The sequence below is a fragment of the Panthera uncia genome, chromosome C2 (assembly GCF_023721935.1).
Source record: "Panthera uncia isolate 11264 chromosome C2, Puncia_PCG_1.0, whole genome shotgun sequence".
Classification (NCBI taxonomy): domain Eukaryota; kingdom Metazoa; phylum Chordata; class Mammalia; order Carnivora; family Felidae; genus Panthera; species Panthera uncia.
Window position 1 is genome coordinate 4508651 of NC_064810.1, and position 24646 is coordinate 4533296.

Consider the following 24646-nt stretch of genomic DNA (forward strand, 5'->3'; position numbering starts at 1 on the left):
TCTCTCTGTCCCTCCCCCACTTGCCCTTTCTCTCTCTCTCAAAAGTAAATAAACCTACAAATAAGTAAAATGTCCAATCTAATTTGGCAGCCCCAAACCCAAACTGTATTCAGAATTGGAGGTTCTTCCCACCCCTGGGACGGGGGCGGGGGGCAGTGGTGGTGAGGTTTAGCCGACCTTTCCTATTTCCTTTGTTGTCCTTTTCCCGTCTTCTCCACCCCACCTCACGGAGCTCCAGAGTCAGAGCAGAGTCTGGTGGGAGGAGGGGAGGGGCAGGAAGGTGACTGACTGGCATGGCTGAGATATGGACTTAGTGCTCCCTGGGCTTTGTCTGTGGCCATCATTGACCCTTGCCCTTGTGGGGTTCCTCAGACTTCCCACTGGGAACACCCATGGGCTGGTCCTGGGATGCGGGCTCACTCATGAACCTCCCTCTACCCCCTCTGCTGACCTCGTTTCTCCCCTGGCCGGGGGCCCTCTGGGGTGGGTGGATCATTTGAGAAGGTGCTGCAGCTAACGTGTGGCACCCCAATTCTGTCTCTTGGGTCCTCATCATCTTAGTAATGCCTGTGACTCTGTCCCGTGGCGGCCAGATGACAAATGCCTCTGCTTTCTCATTCCTCAGGTGGGCAGTTGAAGTGAGTTCCTCACATCTCTTTGTGGATCCCCAGCAGGCACTGACAGAGTCAGTCAGACCCCTGTCCCTGCCCTTTCACTGGCAGCCTTCGTCCCCTTCCTGCACACGCTCCCTGTGATCTCCCCTCGTGTAAACCGTTGTCCTCACATCCATGTCTCTAGGTCCACTCTGGGGGATGCTTAACCTAAGAGGAGACACATCTATACTCCCCTTTGGTGGAGACATGGCTGGCTCCCACAGTGGCCCCCCTGCTTGTTCAGCTGCCAGAGTCTAGCTGTAGCCTCCCACCCACACACCTCCCAGCACCCAGACACCGGGCTCCTTGGGTCAAGGGACGTGTGATAAGATCTCCGAGAGGTCCCCTTGGGGCTCTCCTTTGGACTCTAAGTTATAGGACAGCACAGTCTCCCACCCTTTCCTCATGGGGTGCGGGATAGGGAAAATGCCATGGTGTTGCAAACTCCCCACCCCAAAGTTCTTTGGAAGGGACTTTTGTGTTAAACGTACAATCATCTGACCATGAAACAGAGGGAGGGAGGGAGGGAGGGACTGAAGGAGGGAGAGAAAGAGAGATTCTAAGGAATTGGCTCCTGTGATTATGGAGGCTGCCAAGTCCCAAATCTGCGGAGCTGGTGTCCTGGGTGGAGTCTGAAGGCTGGAAGCCACTGTAGAACCAGAAGAGCAGGTGTTTCCAACCAAGAGCGGTCAGGCAGTCAGGCAGGGGACTTCCCTCTAACTCAGGGGAAGTCAACCTTCCTTCTGTCTGGGCTTTGCTTCCCCTGGACATGGCCCATCCACACCGGGGAGGGCGATCTGCTTTACTCGGCCACTGCCTCTAATGTTGGCCTCCTCCTGAAACACCCTCACAGACATGCCTAGAACGCATGTCCAAATATCTGGGCGTCCTGTGTCCCCATCAAGCTGACACGTAAAATTAACCCTCACAACTACCAAATGTTTAAAACCCCAGCAACTTCTAGGATCATTGGAGATGTTTAAAACCCAGACCAAACTTTACTGAAGGATTCTGATGACAAGGAGGAGGGAACTTCTATGTCTTAGCATTTTCTTATAACTTCTCATTGAATACCTGGCAGGGGGGGGGGGCATGAGGACCTGGGGGTGAGGATTATCGTTTCCAACTTCAGGGGGAGGAAACCAAGGCTCAGAGAGGTGGAAGGACTTGCCCAAGTGCACATGATAGTGATGTGGGAGGGGGATAGGACCAGGCAGAGATTTTGGAATGGGGCTTTGGCACTTTTCAGAGCGAGTGCCACGTGCAGCCATACTTTGATCATATGTGGGCTTGGTTTCCTAGAATGGCCATCATGGATTCCCACAAACTGGATGCCTTAGAATAACAGGCATTTACTGGGCACCTGCGTGGCTCAGTTGGTTCAGCTTCCAACTCTTGATTTCAGCTCAGGTCATGATCTCATGGTTCATGGGTTCAAGCCCTACATCAGACTCTATGCTGACAGCACAGAGCCTGCTTAGGATTCTGTCTCCCTCTCTCTCTGCCTGTCCCCTGCTGGCTCTCTATCTCTTTCTCAAAATAAATAAATAAACACTTAATAAAATAAAAAAAATAATAGATATTTATTTCCTTGCTGTTCAGGCCAGAAGTCCAAAATCAAAGTGTTGGCCAGGCTATGTTCCCTCTGAAGGCTCCAGGGTAGGGTCCTTCCTTGCCCTTTCCTAGCTCATGGGTGGTGGCAGTCTCCGTGTTCCTTGGCTTATAGGCACGTCACTTCAATCACAAGATGGTCTCTCTGTGTCTGATTCCAAATTTGCTTTTTCTTACAAGGACACAAGTCATGGATTTAGGGCTCACCCTAACCCAGGGTCACCTCATCCTGACTTGATCACATCTGCAAAAACCCTATTTCCAAGTCAGGGCAGGTTCGCAGGAACCAGGGGGTTAGGAGTCCAACTCTTCTGGGGACATCAGTCCTCTCTACTTCTGGGGACATCAGCCCTACCCACTGTGTGTGTCGTCAGGCATTTTCTCCCCGAGACTAGGATCTGCTGTTGGAGGAGACAGAAGAGGCAGGCAGCCGGGGGAGGTGTGGGTGGCCGTGTGGTTTGAAGCCACAGGGCTGGGCTCACCAAGCCAGATTACTTGGAGCTCTGGGCCTTCACGCTCCTGAGCCCTGCTGCTGTGACAGCCCACGTGAATGTGGGTAAGCGATGTCCTGGCGGGATCTCGCCTATCACTTTTATCTCTGTCTGTGTCACAGCCTTCCCCAGGTGCAGCCCTGAACGGAATAGCTCCCCGCATGTGAGCCCACTATTCTCGCCTGCACACTGGCCGATCTAAAACTGTTTCACCGTCAGATCTGGAGCTGTTCAAAGGGAAAAATTTAGTGAGTTGATAAGAGTTCTCCAAAAGAGCACGTAGTGGTTTTCTGAATAGTCTGTGCGCTAAGGAACAGAGTTTGCGTGCAGTTTGTAATTGATTAGCGCTGTGTCTACGCAGACTCCATCCTTTCGGGTGAACCCATCTTGCGGAGATGTGATGTATCCCGGAGACCCTGATCCCTGGGCTCATGACTTTTCCTATCCCTTAATAGCTGTAGTGAAGCGTATTCTGGAAAATGATGAAGCGCTGTGAGCAATGAATACAAAGGTCGCCTCTTCGGTGCAAACATCCTCAGAGGTATCCGCGGTCGTGGGTGACTCAGGAAGGAGGGAGACTTGGTTGGATTGCCTTCCTCAAGTTCCTTCTTACCTGAATTCACTTTGGAAACATTCCCTTTAGGATAAGTACCAGATTTAAAAAATTTATTGTCTAAAGGTAAACGTGCTGGAAGGTTTTCAGTAATTCAAAATATGGGCTTCTGGTGGAATCAGGGCGGGAAACTCCACGAGCCCCGTTTGGCAGTGTCTGCCTTGCTGATCACAGGTGCTGGGGATAAACTGGATGTCCCCTCGGTGCTTTCGCTGGGACACCCAGTGCGGGGTGGTTCATCTGTGACACCTCCTAGGGGGTTTGAAAGGAGGATGACCTTTAAGGTGAGAGCTTTGTGACAAAAAGAGTCTTCCTATGAATATGATCTTGCTTTTCTTCCTCTTTTGTTTATTTCTTTTTCAGATCAATTAATTTATTTTTTAATTTACATCCAAGTTAGTTAGCAGATAGTGCAACAATCGTTTCAGGAGTAGATTCCAGTGACTCATCCCCTACGTAGAACACCCATCGCTCATCCCAACAAGTGTCCTCCTCAATGCCCCTCCCCCATTTGGCCCATCCCCCCTCCCACAACCCCTCCAGCAACCCTCAGTTTGTTCTCCATATTTAAGAGTCTCTTATGTTTTGTTCCCCTCTGTGTTTTTATATTATTTTTGCTTCCCTTCCCTCATGTTCATCTGTTTTGTCTCTTGAAGTCCTCATATGAGTGAAGTCCTATGATATTTGTCTTTCTCTGACTAATTTCGCTCAGCATAATACCCTCCAGTTCCATCCACGTAGTTGCAAATGGCAAGATTTCATTCTTTTTGATTGCTGAGCTATTTATTAATTTATTTTTTAATGTTTATTTATTTTTGAAAGAGAGAGAGACAGAGCAAGAGCAGGGGAGGGGCAGAGAGAGAGGGAGACCCAGAATCCAAAGCAGGCTCCAGGCTCTGAGCTGTCAGCACAGAGCCTGATGTGGGGCTCAAACTCACGAACCGTGAGATCACGACCTGAGCTGAAGTCGGACGCTCAACTGACCGAGCCACCCAGGCACCCTGATTTATTCATTTTTGAGAAAGAGAGAGAGAAATAGAGGCAGAGAGAGGGGGAGACAGAAAATCCAAAGCAGGCTCTGAGCTGTCAGTGCAGGGCCCGATGCGGGGCTTGATCTCACAAACTGTGAGATAGGACCTGAGCCAAAATCAAGAGTCGGAAGCTTAACGGACGGAGCTGCCCAAGCACACCTTGCTTTTCTTCCTCTTACCGAGATGGGAAACCTGCTGTCTTTTATTAAGTGCGTATCCGTGGCATCACAAAGGTTATTTTCTGCTTCACAACTTAGACCCAGTATTTAACGTGCAAACCCAGCTCATGTCACTTCGAAATCTTTAACATACTTTACTAGTCATCCGAACTTTACTAGTTAGTCATCAGACGTTTAGAACTATTCTTTGCTACACGGTTATGGACTCTCTACCTGTGTTGGGATGGGATCTTGGGTTGGTGGCTAGTACCTCTGGGAACAGGATGAGGCCATCTATCTGGTGACAGATTCTTGTTCGCATTTGAAAGGATCACCTTGGGAGCCGTGGTGCTCTATGCCTGGAAGGTTCATTTCTACCTTGACCTGCGTGTGGTGGAGGCAATTTGGAGACAGAAACACTAGTCGTGGTTCTTCACTTCAGCTCCAGTCCCGAGACTTTTGTAAATCGGGTTCAACGCACTCACACGGACCCACATCTGCTTGAACGTTTCAGTTTCCAGGCTGACCGTGGGTCACATAACTTTGCTGCAGCATGGAGCTTTTCCTTGCTGTTTTGTTTTTCTCCCCAGGTTTATCCCGAGGCATAAAAACCAGTAATGACCAGTCAGAAGCATAAGTGAGAGCAATGTAATCTCATGCTGGGGGGCGGCCACAGGCGTCCCAGGCTTTTTGCCGCTGGGTGGGGGGGGGGGGGAAGAACTGGAAAGCGGCTTCCCCCTTCGATGCCCTGTGGAGCCTCAGGGTCTCGGGGTAACGGATGCTCAGCGGTGCTCACTCTGGCTCTGAGACATGGCAGCCTGTGAAGGTGAGCCAGCCCTAATCTCTTGAGACCTGCCTTCCTTATCTGCAAAACCAGTAGGAGAACGACGTCCACCCAAGAGAGTCAAGCCCACATGGATCAAATCAAGGGTGGTAAGGATAAATCCGTGAGGAGTTGCAATCCTGCGCGTCTAGCCAAGTTCCTGGTATGCAGTGAGTGCTTAATAAGAGACACAGGATTAATTCACAGACAGCTAAATGTAAGAACGTTTGGTCGGGGTGGGGGTGCCTGGGGGGCTCAGTCGTTAAACATCTGACTTTGTCTCAGGTCATGATCTCGCAGTTGGTGAGTTCGAATCTCCTGTTGGGTGAGCACGAGCCCCCACTTTGGGTGAGTCCCGATTTTCTCTCTCTCTCCCTCTCTGCCCTTCCTGGGATTCCTCTCTCTCTCTCTCTCTGCCCCTCACTCACTTGCACCCTCTCTCTCTCAAAAAAAAAAAAAAAAAAAAAAAGAAACTTATTAAAAAAAAAACAAAAACGGAATGAGGCAGGATTGGAAGCCAGGGACGCGTTCTGCTTTGCAGCACGGGGATCGGATGTGAGGCCAAGTATTTCTGGGCTCAGGGTTTGCTGCTGCAGCAGGAAGAAAACCAGAGTAATGTAATTTGGCAGGCGTTGATAAGGCGCCTACTACGTTCAGGGCCCTGTGCGAGGTGTGTTGGGAGAGAGGTGAGTTTCATAGGGCAAGATAACTGCCTCTGAGTCAGGCACTCCCCCGTCACATCTGCCAAAGATGAAAACAGCACGAGTCACAAAAATATACGACTCAAGGCAGGGGGGTGGCCGGGCAAGTGAGCCCGCCTGCCACACACTGGTCATGCTGAATTTCCTCAGTAAAATCGACGTGAATCGCACTCAGGCTGCAAAACGCATCTCTGAGTATTAAAATTGTTCCTTCCATAACTGCTCCCCTAATTCCTTAGCACCCAGTGTCTACTATTTATCTCGTGCTGTATGTACTTGTGTGCGTGTCTGTGGCCAGCACAACCGTGCATGTTTCAGGACTACGGAAGCCCCCATTAGCTGTCCCTTTTTGCCTCTGATGTCGGGGCATGTAGTAGGGATACGTGAAAAAGAACCGTGTAGGCAGGTCTGGGAGAACACATCGGCGACTTGAAAGAAGGCAGGTACTAATCCTTTTCCAGGGCTGGCATGGGGTGGGGGTGTCTCATTTCACGCCCCATCTGAAGTCTCCCCCTCTTCATACACCATCCAACCTCTCATCTGACAGTCCTTTGCTTTTATATAATCATTATTTTTACATTGTGGTAAATAAAACATACATACAAAATTTTACCCTTTTAACCATATAGGTTGGCGGCTTTAAGTACGTTCACACGGCCGTGCGACCATCCCGGCCATCCATCTCCCGAACCTTTGTCATCTTGCAAAACAAAAAACTCTGTAGCTACTAAATGATACCTCTCCATTCCACCTGCCCCTGGAAGCCACAGGTTTTCATGCCTGAGATGAAACGTAGAAACAGGGAGGCCTGTAAAATACACAAATATTATGTAAATGACTGGATGAAATTTTACACGCCTGTAGACTATGCAAAACTACGGAGGGTGAGGTATAGAATATGCTCATCATCCCAGGAGGCTCCAGAATGATCCTTCCCAGGCAATACTCTCCCAAGAGATAAGCACCACTGTGCATTCAAACACCATTGATTAGTGTGGTCTGTCTGTGAATGTCAAATTAACTGGAATCATGAGGTGACCACTCTTTTGATTATGACTTTTTTCCACTCGGTGTAATGTCTGTGAGATTTATCCAGGCCGTTTTGTCTATCAGTAAGTTGGCTCTTACTTATGGAATGGTATTCCAGTGCATGCATGGACCGCAGTTTTGTTTTTTTTTTTAATTTTTTTATATTAAATATAATTTATTGTCAAACTGGCTTCCATACAACTCCCAGTGCTCCTCCCAACAGGTGCCCTCCTCCATGCCCATCCCCCATTTCCCCCCTCCCGCACCCCCCATGGACCACAATTTATTTTATCCATTCATTTGGGATGTTTCCAGTTTGGGTCTAAGTAAAGTTGCTATGAATATTTGTGCACGCCTTTGCATTTGTGTGGAATAAGCACTCATTTCTCTTGGTATAAACCGAGGAATGGGATGACTATGTGGTCAAAGAGTAGGTACACGTTTACCTAGAGCAGAAAATGCCACACCATTTTCTACACCGATAGTACATTTGCACCCTCATCAGCAAAGTATGAGAGTTCCTGTTGTACCGTGTCCTTGCCAACATTTCCTTGACAGCTTCACTCTTGTTCATTTTCGGCTTTCTAGTGGATGTGTCGTGGTGTCTGAAGTTTTGTATTCTTGGGAAGTAATTTCATTCGACACACTGTCGCGTGCCTGTTGGCCAGTTTGGCATCCTCTTTGGGGAAGGGTCTGTTAAACGCATTTCCCCACTTTTTAAAATCTGATCGTTTGTCTTTTTAAAGTGGACTTGTAGGTGTTCCTTAAATATTCTTGACATGGGTCCTTTGTCAGGCATGTGCCTCGTGAACATTGCCTCCTACTCCGTGGTTTGTTTTTTACTCCTTTTTTCTTTAAAAAAAATTTTTTAAGTTTATTTATTTATTTTGAGACAGAGAGAGAGAGCACGAGCAGGGGAGGGGCAGAGAGAAAGGGAGAGAGAGAGAGAATGTCAAGCAGGCTCCGTGCTGTCAGTGCAGAGCCCGATGGGGGGCTTGAACTCACCAACCTCATGCCCTGAGCCGAAATCAAGAGTAAACACTTAACTGACTGGGCCACGCAGGTATCCCTTGTTCTTTACTCTTTAAATGAAGTCATTTGATGAACAGAAATTCTTGATTTAATTGAAGTCAATGGTTTATTTTTTTGTTTGTGCCAGTTGGGTCCAATTTAAGGAATTTTTGCCAAAGTCATAAAGATCTCGTACGTTTTCTTCTAGAAACCTTAGTGGTTTTGCTTTCATAATTTTCCATCTCGGATTAAAGTGTATGGATGATATGAGGTAGGAAATCAATATCCTATTACTCCACTACCATTTATTAAAAAGACCATCATTTCTTCCCTGAATTGCATTGGTGCCTGTGTTACAAACCAGGAAATGGCATGTGGGGGTCAGTCTCCAGACACTCTATTCTGATCCATTGGTCTTTCTCTGTCTTTGGGCCAATACCAAACTGCCCCGATTAGTGAGTTTTTGTATTACATCTTGAAATCTGGTAATAGAAGTCCTCTGATTTTATTCTTCTTCCAGATTGTGTGGACCATTCTAGGTCCTTTGCTTTACCACATACTTTGTAGAAGCACTTTGTCAACTTACACACACACACACACACACACACACACACACCCCTACTGGGGATTTTACCTGGTATTGTGTTGAATCTGTAGATCAGTTTGGGGAGAAGGACATCTTAACAATATCAAGCTTTCCTGTTTGTGATCAAGGTGCATCTCTCCATTTTTTAAGGTCTCCATTAATTTCTTAGTAATGTATTTTCGCTTTCACGTCAATGGTTTGGCCTAGCTTTTGCTAGATTTATTCCTAAGCATTTGATTGTTTTTTGAATGCTATTGTAAATAGCATTTTTGTAAAATTTATTTTAAAATTATTGTTTTAGAAGCCTAGGCTTGAGTTCAGATTCTCTCATTTACTAGCTTTGTGTCTTTGGACACTTTCCTCTATCTGTCTCAGTTTGCCCACTTATAAACGGAGCTACAACAGTTCCTCCATCAGTATATCATCAAGAGGCTCCACTAAGATGTCAGTGCCAGACCGACAGATGTTCAAACCCCGCTCTGCTTGGACATTCTTTTGGGCAAGTGGGTTGTGGGCCTTTTCTGAGGTCCAAGCTCTAGGAAGACTCAAGAATTAGTAGCTCCTTTCCACACGTCCCCTTGGAAAGTGAGAGATTCTCTTTCTGTGAGAGAATCCAATTGTCAGATCTTTAAAGTGGGAGAGGCCCTGCATGCTGCCTGAATGGGTCTGTGCTATTGGTCCAAGTGTCCCCATTTTTGGAAGGGGAGAGTAGTTTTCTTGATTTATCATTTTTGCAATTCCTTGCAAGGGTGCCATTTTAAGAGCCCACTTGTGGTTTTCTGCCGGCCGCTTTGCCTCATGACCACCATTTAGAACATACTTACCGCCCAAATGTACCGGGCGAATGTTCTGCATGAGTTCTCTCTCTAAGTAGATGGTTTCCTTTTGATCATAGTAATTGAAAGTTCAACCCCTTGAGGGGTTTCTGGAAAGTGTGTGTCTGGTGGACAACTGCTCACAGAGCAGGGGGAAATTATCTGAGAGGCTGTGCTTCCGGGTGGATGGTTGATTATGGAAAATAAGCTTCCTGCAAATAGGTTCTTCCCCTCAGTTGCCTCTTTGATCCCCACTCCCGTTATTTTTGTCCAGGTCTGACGGGGTCCTCACTACTCCCCTCTATTGCCTTCTCTGCCATGTTGGGCTTTAACTTCTCTGTGTACCGTGCACAGCCCCGTGAGCGGATGACATATGAAGACCTACCTTTTCCTCCTTTCAGAAGTATTCTTTCCCTGTCCACACTCAGACCTGCCTTGCCACTGGGAGATCCTCTCTGCCACAGAAGCTCCTGTCCCCACGGCCCGCCCCAGGGAAGGCAGCTGAGCACTGCCAGGGGGCCCTCTGCATGCGGCTGGATGGTGCATTCCAGATCTCACATTCTCCTCTCTCCCCTTGGCCATATGCACTCTCGATGCTGCTCACTGCCTCTCCAGCTACTAAATGAAGAGTCAGAATCTTGCTATACTCCCTTCGCCCACACAGGCTCCTTTTATGACCATCGTTGATGGAAATACCAGCGTCCCATGTCTAAATAGAGAAAAGGAAAATTATTCAAATTTGAAGTTCAGCAACTCAGAACATGATTGATGGTCAATCACATTAAATTGCACCTCATTTCTAGAAAAAAATTTAGAAGATGCTCCTTCTTATCTGTAAAGCCTTGAGTTGCCGAAGACCCAGGGGCTGCTCTTGGCACAGGATGCCCGGTGATGCTGGGGGCAAGGGGGCTTGCCCTGGCACTCCATTTCAGAAACCGGATGCAGTTTTCACAATGTTTTGAGTCCGCAGTTGATGATAGGTGATGGCGAGAGTGACAGACAGTCCTGAGACAATGGCTCAGTAACGCCCGGTGCCACAGGCCTGCGTGTCCCAACAGCTCATAATTTTACCGGTTCCACTTACTTCGGATCCCATGGTTAATCGGGACCGTGGGGGATCTCCAAATTTCCCCTCCAGAGTAGGAATACTTGGTGAGGAGAAAGAGCCTCTGGGGAGTAGGATGTTCGTTCTATTGTGTCACAGGAAGCAAGACACCTGCCTGATTTCAGGGCTCCCCTGAGAAGGAGCTCTGAGCCTGAATCTTTTGTGTCGGCGACACCAGGGTGCCCTGAGAAACGTTTTGACTTCGTCGTGAGCAGAAGAAAACTTGATGGTCTACAATCCCTAGCACACAGTTGACGCTCTGTAAAAGGCTATTAAATAAAATCACGTGTGCTGGATGCAAAAGGGGATCTTTGAGACCATCTATCCCCACCCCCACCCCCCCACCCCCAGTTTCTGGATAAAAACCATGAGCCCCTGATTGGCTACCTGGTTGCTGAGCAGCTTGAGAATGACATCTGGGCTCCGGGTCTGCTGCCCACGTCCCCCCCCTTGCCCAGCCAGACCGCGTAGCCTCTTAGAGTCTCAGCCAGAAGGAAGTCACAGAGGCCTGGCTCAAGGTGAGCCAAATCCCCTGGATGCCTTTTGGGCTCGCTCGCTTTGCATGGAAAAGCGGTAAGAGGGCCCCGCTAGCCTGGGCACGGGGGCAGCTGTGGGGCGGGGGGGGCAAGCTGTCTGCGGGAAGTTAGGCTGAAGGGTTTGTGGCGACATTCACAGGACCATGTGCGTCCGCAGGCCCCTCTTCAATAAGTAGGGGTGCTGTAGCTCCCCGGCGCCCCCACGGAGAACAGATGTGCGCATCCAAGATGAAGATTTATCTGCAGTGGGTGTGACAAGAGTACTTGCTCGTTGGCATTGGTAAGGGTGTGTGGCACTTTCAACAGTGGCTGCTACAGAGCACTCGCTTGGTGGATCTTAGCCGTGTTCATTATTCTTGGTTGTAGAGCGACCTGGTCAGCACACGGCCGGACGGTGGAAGCAAGGGGGTCTGCCACACGACTGGAGAGTCAGGAGACATTCTCTTTGTCAAGGGCGCTTGGAAGACAGCATATCTAATGCTTGCAAATGAACAACACGACCTCTCTGGGTGACTCTGGGTCTCCCCGTTTAAGATAATCTGTAAAATGTCTTCGAGAGAGCTAGCTTGTGTTGTCAGAGGTTTTAAACATGTGTGTATTTTAATCAGACCCACGTGGCAAATACTGGAGACGTTCTGTTCTCTCGTGTTGGGGATATTTTGAAAGCTAAAATAATTCCAAGTTCTGATTTCCTTAAAAAAAAAAAAAAAAAAAACCAACCCAAACTTTAAAAACCTTCATCTCCGTTTCCACTCTCCTTTTTCTGCTAAAGCTAAATTTTAAATCATAGAGTCAGATTATCAATGTTCACCCAGAGGATTGTAGCAGAGTCATTAAATCTTATTACAAAGCGAAGTGCAGAAAGTAATTGCACATATTTGTAAGTAGCTTAGAATTGATTAAAAATGCATAAGAAAAAGCTGCAAAATTCTCCGCAGGCCCAAGGATGCTACCTCCTCGGGGAAACCATTACAGCTGCTTATTCTCTGAGTAGCCTTCTCTGTTTCCCTGTGAACAGGCAGGAAGGCAGCTAGCTCCCGAGCAGAGCAGAGCAGGAGGCAGCCTGAGAGGTTGCTATGGCTTAGCAAGCCCAGGGGGAGTGCAATTCATATTCCTTTCGGGAGGCGTAAGGAAAGCTCCTCGGAGTGAACCGACGGAGTCATCTTACCCATCCAGGCCTCCGAGGCTGCATTTTTGCAAGGTAGCGTTTGCTCCAAGGGTACACTGCAAGGAGAGAAAGGGGGACAAAACGCGGGGAGGAGGCTTCACCCACGTGCCTACAGAAGGCACAGCAGTTTCGCTGACGTTGTTCATGGGTTTTCAGCGAAAGTGTAAGAAAATGCCCTCATATTTGTCTGTCCTGCTTGTACTCTCTTGGCAATCACTTTCTGCAGCAATCAACCGACCGTTACGCTGTTAGGTTCAGGGCCTGCCGTATACCAGCCGCTGTTGGGCACAGGAGGGCGAGAAGTGATGTCACTCAACATACATTTAATGAGCACCTGTTATGAGGCAAGAATTATTCTTGTCTTCATTTTACTAATTGAAGTATAATTGACACACGATGCTATATTAGCTTCAGGTGTATGACATCGTGAGCCGACAATTGTATACATCCCATGATGCTGGCCACGTAAGTGCAGACACAATCTGTCACCACGTATTGACTCTATTCCCCCGGCTGTACTCTTCACGCCCTGACTTACCTGTTTAAGAACCGTTTAAGGATTGTGGAAGCATCCCCACCATCCAGGGGTTCACGCTACGGTGAAAGGGAGGGGTGTGTGCTATCGATGGATATCTGTGCTATAGTACGAGACATGTCTTTAAAAAGAAGGGTCTTGAAGTATTTTGTTCTTTTTCTTTTTATTTCTTCGTATTTATAAAATAGATATGTGTTGAACGATATATACTGCGAACCCCGTGAATACAGCAGGAGGAAATGTCCTAAAGTAAACACACACCTGTAAATAGCACCCAGATCAAGAACTAGAACGCTTTGCACCTAAAGCCTTGATTTGTGCCCCCATCAGCCATTACTTCCCCTTAGAAATACTCTCGACTATTTTACTTGGATTTTGACCTTGACCAATAAAAGCATACTTTCTGCAAAAGAGGATTGCAATGCACATTTGACTGTGCACTGATTTTAAGAATGGCCACAAAAATCTGAATGCATCCAGGAAAGGGTGTTAACGCAACCATCTAATTTGGCTGCAAAATCACAACTAAAGGTCGACACACTACCTGCATCACATTTTTTCCCTTGACTCTTTTAAAAGCCACGCATTCCCTTTGTTTACTCAGAGTTCAAGGTCTCCGCCCCTGGAATGCCACTTCTCTCCCCTCTCTGCCCTTTGGCCATTCTGGTTTTTTGGTTTTGTTTTTTTTCTTTTTCTGGCAATCCACGTATGTTTCTTTTTTCTTCCTCTCAAAACCCTATTGAAAAGAGAGTTAGGGAATGAAAAATGAATTAGCTTACAACCATAAAGAGATTTGGAAGGGAGCCATTGTTGAATGACAGCTTGCTTTGCATTTCCTGAAGGTGAGAGCAGGTGGAGTCTTGATGCCTAATAATAAATCAGGGGCGGAGAGTCCAGAGGGGAATGTGACTGGAGAGACCCCACACTGCACACCTGCCCGCCGCCCCACGGGACCCCACGGAGGCTTGCAATGGAGACACGCTTTGGAGGGTGGGAGTGAGATGTTGGGGGACGAACCAAAACCTGAGCCCTGACAAGCCCCTTCCTAACCTTCGGGCACAGAACAGCCACCAGGCAGATGTTTACCCTCCAGGGGAAAAAAAAAAAATAAGCAAAAGATTCTTCACTAAAGAAACAGCTAGCAAGGTCTGGCACCAAGAGCCACGTTTGCTGGGGCCTGGATGGGAGGGCTGTTCCCATCCTGCTCAGGCAGCAGCGAAACTTTCCATGAGGGGCCTCGTTTGCAGACAACAGCTCCCGGCTGCTGCAGTATTTAAAAAAAAATTTTTTTTTACATTTATTTATTTTTGAGAGGCAGAGAGAGACAGAGCGTGAGCAGGGGAGGGGCAGAGAGAGGAGACACAGAATCCGAAGCAGGCTCTGGGCTCTGAGCTGTCAGCACAGAGCCGGACGCGGGGCTTGAACCCATGAACCGTGAGATCATGACCTGAGCCCAAGTCAGATGCTAACTGACTGAGCCACCCAGGAGCCCCTGGCTGCTGCAGTATTTAAACCATGAATGGACAACAGGATGTCATGGGCATATGGAGAGAGTCTGGAATGCAAAGGAAAAAAGCAAAGATAAATAAGCAAGGAAAATGACCCAGGAGGAAACAAATAATTCAAGGGATAAAAGAACACTTAAAAAATCCCAATTGGTGTCCTCAGAGAGTGCGATTTGAGAAGGTATAAAATCTACACTCCATCAACAGGATTTAGCCTAGAAAGACTCTTAGAAAACAAGAATGATCTCTTGGAAAGCCAAACACGATTTTCAAACTACAAAACCCGACAGAAGCTTTCAACAATGAAAGCCAGGAAGCCTCCCATAATGTAAGACAAAACCACAACAAAACAAAGGGATAGAAATATGCACGAGTGCCCGAGATGACGCCTATCAGTTTAAAAGGCCAACAGACGATCAGAATGTCCAGAAAGACAGGACAAAGAAAACACAGTTTTAGAAGGAATAGCACAAGATGATTTCCGAGAGATGAAGAAAGCATATGGCCCTGGATGGAAATCATCCTCTGATCCCAGCATAACTCACAAGGAAGTTGACATCGAGGCACATTGTTACTGTGGGTCAAAGTACACCAATCAGTGGAAGGTTCTGAAAGCCTCCAGAGAGTATGACACCCTTGTTTTTCACCTAGGCTCAGAATCAGACTGCCCTTGGAATTCCTACAAGCCCAATGTCACAGAACAAGGAGGAATGTCTTCTCAGTTCTGAGGTGAGTGATTTACAGCCTCCAATCACATATGCAACAAAATTATCAACCCGGTGTGAGGACAGATTGTTCAAGAACCCAGACTTTTTTTTTCCCTTAGACAACCATTGTGACAAAGGCATTCAAGGATGTACTCCAGCCAAACAAAGGGGTGAACCAAAAAAGGAAGGCTTAAGATCCAAGAATAGATTTTATACAGGATGATGGCTCTACAACGGAACTGGAGAGAGATTAGTCTAGTGCCAAAGGGCTCAAGAAAGATAAAGGAAGAAAGAATGTTCTGTATATTTGAAAATCTCCTTGCAACAGATAATGGTAAGGGATGTGATGATAGACAGATAGATAGACAGATTTTCAAGTACCTCAGGAAAAATAAAATCCATAGAGAAGGGGAAATTACTTATAATGTTATGTATACTTATTTCATAAGTAATAAGAAATTACTTATAATGTTACCGATTGTTACCTTTTAGAAGACCAGTTGCCAAACCAGAGGCCAATCACAATAATGGTTACAGAACAAAGTGTATATATTGTTAACAGAACAAAGTGTATATATTGTCAACCTTGGCCATGAAAAAGCAACAGTCTAACCATCTGGAAGGGTTTAAACCTGGATTTAAGATCAATCTTTATTTTTTAGTCTCCCCCCCCTTACTCCTATTCCAGAGTAAGGAGATGAGGTGTTCTGACCACTGCGTTTTCTTGGAAATGTCCAAATGGGTACCAATGAATGCTACACGATGAGGGTATACACACATGCGCTGTCACCGCCTTTCTCTGGGAGACAGCACATTCAAAGTGAAAAACAAAAGGCAATTATCCAGGTGTATTGACAGATGCAGGCGGTTGTTTTCGTGCAGTGGTAACGGGGCTGGGTGCACGTTACTGGGTTTTACTGCTGCCATATTTTATTTACCCGCAAAATTGAAAGTTTTTTCCTTGGTATTTGAAACTGGTTTTGGCTAGGCTAAACAAACGTGTGTGCCTCTAACATAAGGCATCGTGGGCATACTTCTGTTTTCTACAAGTGGTAAAACCAGGCACCTCTACACTTATCCAACCAGACACTGTCGTGGGGACCTGTCTGAGCTGCTCAGCCTCCCAGCAGAGCACAGGACTACAGTAAGCGAGTGGGAGAGGAGACGGGACCAAAGACCTGGTGTCAGTTACGCGTCACTTGGTCTGACCCTCAGGAGGAGGGGCAGTCTCCACGTCTCTGATGCGGGCAGGGCCCCTTCCTCTGATGGGAAGGTGGGACGGGACCAGTCTGGTTAGTGTTTCACAAACAGCCCCAGGGACCTCAGAACCTGGAGCAGTGCCTACTCCTCCCTTTCTCTTCCTGATGTCTGGGCACATGCACCAGTGTGCAGGTGTGCAAGGCATGTGGAAGATAGGTCAACGAACTGGAGGCAGAGTGTGGCCTGTACCACATTATATGCATCTATCTATCTGTCTGTCTATCTATCTATCTATCTATCATCTGTCTATTGTCTGTCTATCATCTATCTATCATCTATCTATTGTCTATCTATCTATCTATCTATCTATCATCTGTCTATTGTCTATCTATCTATCTATCTATCTATCGTCTGTCTATCTATCTATCTATCTATCTATCTATCATCTGTCTATCATCTATCTATTGTTTGTCTATCTATCTATCGTCTATCTATCTATCTATCTGTCTATCATCTGTCTATCTGTCTATCTATCTATCTATCGTCTATCATCTATCTATTGTCTATCTATCTATCGTCTATCTATTGTCTATCTATCTATCTATCTATCTAAATTTTCAAAATATGCATGTTCATTGTAAAAAAGTACAAACCCTTCAGAGGTGCCCTTGAATGCCATGCTCAGAAGATCAGTGTATCTCCCCTGGATGGTTTCCTCTTCTTGTTCCGAAACTTCCTTTTTTGGTCCTGTAGCATTCCTGCCATTGAAAAACACGTCTAAATCTGAAAGTGGCTGGTCCCCAACGTCCTCACCATGCGTGCTGAAAACTGCCTCTCCATTTAGCTACCTCTGCCAGCAACCCGCATGGCTCTTCAGTGCTGCGTTCCCTTGCTCCTGAGCTCCGGCTGGCATCCTGAGAAAACGCCACCATCAGCAGTGTGCAGGGCTGTGCCCAAAGGGGACATCTGGTTGCCTCGCTGTGGGCGGCTCATTGTCCTGCTGCCCGGTATTCAAACCACACTGAATAATTTCCTCGCGTCAACTTTCTTAAAGGAAGTAGACCGCGGGGTGCGTGTGTGTGTGTGTGTGTGTGTGTGTGTGTGTGTGTGTGTGTTTATATGATGAGTTTGGAAACATTTAAAATAAGATTTTACTTACATACACACACAGACACTTCTGAGAAAAGGCTTCAGCTCCCTAAATCCTGAGATCTCACGCAGGCTTTTGGGGGTGCAAATATTGTACATATGCTCAAGCCAAATGCTCACTTGTTTCCAGAATATTCTTACCCTTCCTAGAGTGTCCCACATTTCATCCCCAGTCCCCAGCCTGCCCATCCCGGTCTCTAGTCACTGGACTGTGGATGTCTGTCTGTGCCTCCCTTTCAGAGCATAATGATTTACGTGGAGCACAGTTCCTACTTTTCTCTCTCCTCCCCTGTGTATGAGTGATAAATGCTGGGGGGCGTAGTGAAAAAACATAACCGCCTCTCGTCTACTTGGGGGTAGGGCAGATTTGGGCAAAACTGCACAATCCCTACTTCTTTCTGGGAAAAGCCTGTTTTCTCCAGCAGACTGGATTTAACACGTGGGGTGTGAGCTGTTCTGGAGGAAGGAGCCCTCGGCAGAGGTGAGTGAGTGCCATTGTGAAGGCAATTAGTCATGGTGAGCCGGGAGGGCACAGGGATGACACCTGTGATGTCCATGATGATGGCGGTGACCCCACCATCTGACACACGTCTGAGCCTGCAAGGAGCTCGTTTTCCTCTTATTTCTGGCCGTGAGTGTCAGGGTAATAGAACAAAGCCAAGAACTGGTTCAGTCACATTCCCCCTGACTACGATTGTAGTTTACCAGGCTTATTATTGTAAACGGGCTTATTAGATGTGCTCAATTTTTTCAACATCAAAGACTTAATGTTTTCCCTTTTCCAAAAATAATGCATTTTTTTAAAAGAGGAAAACAATCAGAACATAAAGACGAGGTACCATAACAACGTTCATCACCTCCCCCAGCTTTGGGCACTCTCATTTATATAATTCTCAACTTCCGTACATACTTACAAGTCAGGAAAAATTGCATCCTACAGTATAGTTTTGTAGACCGCGTTGTCACCACAAACTGGCACGATGGTGTCCCTGGATGTTGTTCTAGAACAGTGGCGAGATCTGCATTCCCCGTAGGAATATTCCGTACTCGAATTAGTTCCCCTAGTCTGATATTTAGGGTTTTTCTTAATGTGAGAAATGAATTAGATCAGCATTATTACCGTTTTATGAATGATCCGGTCCAAATTCTGCTTTGACTTTAACGATTCAAATAACAAAGGAAGGAGAAAGAAGGTGCTATAGTGTGGCTCGTGTGCGTGAGGGGGCACAGTCTCTTTTCTGGTAAAATCATGTAGGTTCCCTTTCTTGCATCACCAGGTCTAACTGCCAGGGGCCTGGCCTCCTTCTGTTCTGCCTGGCCCGCAGGGGGCGCCACAGGGAAGTGCCCATCACGCTGTTATTTCGAGGTTGACATTCTAGAAACCTGCAATCAGGTTTTCTGTACATGAGATGCTGTTAAGTCAATGCGGCCCCTCAGCCAGAATCCAAGCACCACCCTCTCCAGAGCAGCAGAGCAAACATGTGTTCATGAAAAATCATGACTTCAGTGGACACTCTGAGCCCTGGGATACCCTAACCTTTACAACCGACGTAGGTACACAGTTGTAAGGTTTAGCTCAATAAAACCCTAATGATACGGCTGGATGAGGCCAAAGGTTTCCATGGCAACCGAACTGCTACACGAGCCCTTAGAACAGGGTGTCCCACAGGCCCGAGAACCAGAGAGGAGGGTTGATGTGGTGTGAACACAGGAGATCCCACCCTCGCCGCATCAGAGGGGAGCTGGTGCTGGGCCACGAGGTCAAAGTAGGAAATTTCAGTACCTTCCTCATCTCCTCCCTCCCCTCTCCTGTCCTCTCTCAGCCCCACCCTGTTGGAGCATCTCGGAATCTCCACCTGGCCCTGGAGCCGGGAAGCATGCCATCGAGCAGCCTGTTTGTCCCTCCTTCTGTGTTACACCTGTCACAGGCTGTTTCTCTGTCACCTCTTTAAGGGCTGGTGGTGGTCACCTGGAGGCACTGTCACGTTGAAGGCTGTGGAGGGCGAGTGTCTGTGGAGGAGATATCCTGGACAGTGTTTGACATCACCCCAGGACTGGCAAATCGGTTTCCCTGGGAGTTGAGATCCAGCCTTGATTGTTAGCTTCGGTGTCGAGAACGACGAGCCTGCGCACAGGATGGGAAGGAAGGACATTGTGATCAGCTCATGATACATGTTGACGAACCAGATGATGAAGGAAAAGGAACATGCTAGTTGTCTCCACTGCTCACATCTACATAGAAAACTGGGTCTGAAAAGATGGATTTTGCTGTTTCTGGTCATCTGGATTATCTTCTCGAGTCTTAAGAAAGTATGTTCTAGAACTTGAGTCCTTGGAAAGAAGAAGTCTCCTCTTGCTTTGGTCTCACGGAAATGGTTTATATACTCCGCAAAGTGTGCTTGTCATGTGCACAGACACTTGGATGTTAGGGCCAAGTACCTCCCCCAATCAGACATACATGTGATGTCTAGAATATGGTCTGTTAGAAGCTTAAAATTATCCTCAAATTTAGTTTCTATCTAGTTATGCTGCTACCAAAAATGGAGCACGGGCCTCACGAATACCAATCACATTTCAAGAATGTACTGTTTGGGATGAGAAACTGACAAGTCTGGGAAGACGGTGCGTGGGAGAAAGGGTGTTTCTCCTGCATCTAAATGGCAGGGACAGCGAGCCCACGTGAAGGGGGCAGCTGATGGCAGCGAGTGTGGAAGGGGCCTTCGTACTCTCTCGGGTCCTCCGGTGTGCTGCCTCCCTACAGCTGCTGTAACAATCCAGCACCAAACCAGTGGCTTCAAACAACACGCATGTCCCATCTTATAGTTTTGGAGGCCACAAGTCCTGAATTCAAGCTGTCAGCCTGGCTGGTTCCTTCTCAAGTCTCGGGGAGGGGGATCTGTTTCCTCACTTTTCCCAGCTTCTAGGAGTCGTCTGCATTTATGCCTCATGGCTTTTTCCTCCACCTTTGAAGCCCACCCTGTAGCCTCTTCCAGGGTGTCCCCCCCTCTCTGCTACTGTGGTCCCATCTGTCTGTGTCCCTGACCCTCCTGCCCCCTTCTTTCTCCATCTCAAGACCCTTCATCACGTCTGCAAATTCCCTTTTGCCATGAAAGGCAGCAAATTCACAGGTCCCTGAGATTAGAATGTGAGCATGTTTAGGGGGCCATCATTTTGCCACCACACTAAGGGTCAGGGAGTGTCCCCTGTGGCCTGATCCCAGCGGGGTTGAGCAAGCTGGTCGAGGTGCTGCCTGTTCTGTGTTGTTAGAGTCTGAGCTACTTCGTTCACCTTGAAGACAGCAACAGCCAGACCTTTCGATATTTTAATTTTTTTTTAACGTTTATTCATTTTGAGGGACACACACACAGAGAGAGAGAGAGAGAGAGAGCATGAGCAGCGGAGAGGCAGAGAGAGAGGGAGACACAATCTGAAGCAGGCTCCAGGCTCTGAGCTGTCAATACAGAGCCCTACAAGGGGCTCGAACCCACCAACGGTGAGATCACGACCTGAGTTGAAGTCAGACACTTAACCGACTGAACCACCCAGGTGCCTCTGGCGCCCCTGACCTTTCCGTGTTTTAAAGAACAAGGAGCATCAATTCTGCAATTAAGAAGTAAATAATTTCTATCCTAAATACCAGCTGTGGCTCTGTATAAATTACAACAACTAGATCTTTAGAAACAAAAGCAACCCTTTCAAGACAGCCTGTTGACACAGACGAGTTCCTCCAAAACACAGTCCATGGTGACATTTGCACGAGCTTTCCGGCTTCAGAGGGAAATACGTTTGCCTTGGCACGAGCCAAGTGGTGCTTGTATTTTGTTTTGTTGTGACTTTTTCTTTGCCGAATTCCTCCTCTGATATCAAGAGGTCTGATGTGGAGGTTCAGGGCGTTGGTCCCAGCTGAGGGCACACCCATGGCTATTATGCTCTTGTCTGCCGTTGCCTTTCCCCTAGCTGGAATCACTTTTCAACAAAACAGTAAGAGAGGTTTGATTGCCTTCGGAAGTCACGGGCTCAGGTATGTAATCAGGCCTTAATTGGAAGTGCTGAGTGCCGAGTCTGGCTGGAAGATGCGCAGATTCCCTCCCGGGGAAAGGATGAGTGTGGACCCCTTCGCGGGGCCTCTCGAAGCCCCTCTGCGCTTAATAATAGAAGCGGAAGGCTCCCTGAATGGGCCCATCTAGGCAATCAACGCAGCTGTTTTCCGCTGCATAAAACAATTTCAACCAACTCAGTAAACTCAATTAATCCTCTTTAAAAGACACCGAGTGGGAGAAAAGAGATTTATTTTGAATATCCTCCCCAGAGCTGTCGGCACCGGGGCTCAGCGGGGCAAATATGAGCTGGAGATTGAATGACTCCTGCAGGCGTGGACCCAGCCGCGAATCATATTCCACAAACAGATATCCAAGATCGAGACTCGGGGTTTGGGGGCCTCCAGGGCTGGGGGAGGGCTTAGGGATCCTCTCCAGTTTCTGTAGAGGGGCCTTTTTTTTTTTTCCTTCTCTGTAATGTGATTCTTCAGGTCTGGTCTCTGCTCTTTTTGCCTAGATTGGGGGTGGGGGGCATGGGAATCTCCACCTGGTGTCCCCAGTGCAGCCTTGCGAGGGGTCCACCAGGTGTCCCCTCTGGCATTTCCTCTTCTGGCTTCTGCTGTCACTTTTATGACGCTCCCCATTCTTCCTACATCAGCCCCAAGCCACAGCCTCCAGCACAGACGACGTTCCCACTCTGTCCTGCTTGCCCTGCATGAACTTAGGTTCTCATCAAAGACAGAACAAGTTGTGACTTTCAGTAGCTTGTGTCTTCTGGCCGAGACAAAGAAATAATGAAACCGGTCACCTTCCTTCAATAGAGGAGGAGGAAAGGGGGGAAAGAATCGAGTGTTTACACTGCAAGTGATTCTGCTGCAGATAGATATGGCAGACTGTATGTCAGAGGGCCCCTGTGATGTGTAGAATTCCAGGTGGGCAGTTTCAGCCCCAATGGGTGGGAGGATGGGGTGGGGTGGGGTGAGGAGAGTGAGTGGGACAGGGCCAGCCACCAGGGCCAGGCACTCGGCAGCCATGTGTCCAGGACTGGAGTTCCCGAGAGGGTTGGTTGGAAGAAGGCTGGACTCAGGCACCCGCAAGTGGGACCCAACAGGAACTGGGCTCACTGAGATCCAGACCCTGAACCTGGGGCATCCGATGGGGACGTGGTCAGAAGATCTAGCCAGTTAAATGGAGGTGCAGGTTCCAAACAGAACAATAGCAAGGCCAACGATGCTAGGCTTCCATCTATGAGTTCCTGAAATCCTTGATGAGCAGAGTCATGGTTCCAGAGCCAGGGAGAGGGTTTCCCCATTGCCGTGTCCTATCCATGTTCCTCTCCACTCTTCATGGGCAACAGCTTGCTTGAGTGGCTGCCGAGTGGTGTCACACTGCTTGGACTGTGAGTTGGCCTGTGTGGTAGATTGGACCACCCTGACTGCTGAATTAGCATCCCTCAGCACCCTCCCCCATGTGCCGAGGTGGTGAACACTTCACCTGGGTCCATCCCCTTTCTGCGTGCCTGGTTCTTGATGTAAACAGCCATGCCTTGCTATATCCAAGACTCATCCCTCAGTACTTTGCTCAAATGCCACTCAATGTATGAAGCTCAGGCAGCCCAATCATCTCCTAGTTCTTTCCATAGCTGTTACTTGTGGTTGTTTCCAAATTCCTAACAGATGATGAATCTTCGGGATTTGAGATTGAGAAATCTCAATTTGGGGGGATTCTTAGGAGTGTCACGATCCTAAGTTAGTCTTAAAACTCTTCCAATGTTCTTCATACCCTTTGCTTACTGTTAACAAAACCTAGAAAATTTCATAAGTAAGAAATATCAAGTTCAGCATTATTTTCAAATTACTGCAGCAAAGGTTCAAACAAATATCCAAACAAACATTCAAGAGCAAATATTCAAACACCAGGAAATGCTGGTGAAGATTAGTAAGACTTCATGGAAAATTTGGATCTCCTATCCAGGTCCATAGAACTTTGTAAAATTGACAATTTAAGGACTTATTTTGTTTTCAACATTTATCGTTCCTCAATACACCTCTTATAAGATTTGTGGAAAGTAAGTGTGTGATGAAGCAATTTCCAAGAGCGCCTTGCTATGCCCATCCGGGAGCACACACTGTTAAATACGGCAGGTGCAGACATGAGGAACTACAGATCACATGACCGTTTATCTCCGCCTACTCCGGCCCCAAGTCACCGGAAGTGTGTATCTTGGCTGTTGACTCCGGTGTCAGGGCTTTCTGCTCCCACCTTCAGTGGGATGTCAGTAGACGCCTTCCAAACAGTCACATCTTTAGGTTGGTCGTACAGCTTATTGTCTCAGAAGAATTCTGATACTTCTTTCTGTTTTCCTATGTCTTGACCAGTTTTTCCTAAACTTGGGGGTCTGGAAAAACAAATTCCTTAGGAAGGAATCCCTGCTCGGAAGAGCTTGTCAGGTGTATGTGTGTTAGCACAGCATTGTCCAGTTAGCACAGAAGAGTCGCCGTGTACCTGTGTGTGGATTGTATGTCCCTTTCCCTCAGTTCATGAACGCATCGGGAGCAAACCGATGTCATGATGATGTCAACAATGGCAACTGTGATGTTCTTATGTTATTAAGTTGTTAGTAAATAAGTGTTTTTGCTGAATAAAAGTTTTTGTGAAATAAATTCAACAACAATAATTTCCTCTTCCTCCTCCTTTTCTCTTCCTCCTGTTTCCCTCCTCCTTATTCATTGAGCATTTGTCATGTGACAAATGCAAGGTTGAGAGCTTTACATGTATTTTTTTTAGTTTATTTATTTACTTTGGGGGGGGGAGAGAGAGAATCCCAAGCAGATTCCACATGGTCAGTGTGGAGCCTGATGTGGGGCTCGGACACATGAACCACAAGATCATGACCTCAGCCAAAATCTAGAGTCAGATGCTTAACCGACCGAGCCACCCAGGTGCCCCTGCATGTATTTTTAAAATCAAGGGGCACCTGGGTGGCTCAGTCGGTTAAGCATCCGACTTCAGCTCAGGTCACGATCTCGCGGTCCGTGGGTTCGAGCCCCGCGTCGGGCTCTGGGCTGATGGCTCAGAGCCTGGAGCCTGCTTCGGATTCTGTGTCTCCCTCTCCCTCTGCCCCTCCCCCGTTCATGCTGTGTCTCTCTCTGTCTCAAAAATAAATAAATGTTAAAAAAAAT

The 24646-nt window shown here is 47.5% G+C and overlaps 1 long non-coding RNA gene across 1 annotated transcript; it reads right to left on the reverse strand.

The window, feature by feature from the left end:
- Positions 1-6482: 6482 nt before the first annotated feature.
- LOC125922058 (uncharacterized) lies at positions 6483-18410 on the reverse strand. Its single transcript, XR_007457569.1, has 3 exons — positions 18342-18410; positions 16932-17036; positions 6483-6889 (listed from the first exon to the last, which is right to left on the reverse strand). It is a non-coding gene; the product is annotated as an uncharacterized LOC125922058 (long non-coding RNA).
- Between the last annotated feature and the right edge of the window lie 6236 nt (positions 18411-24646).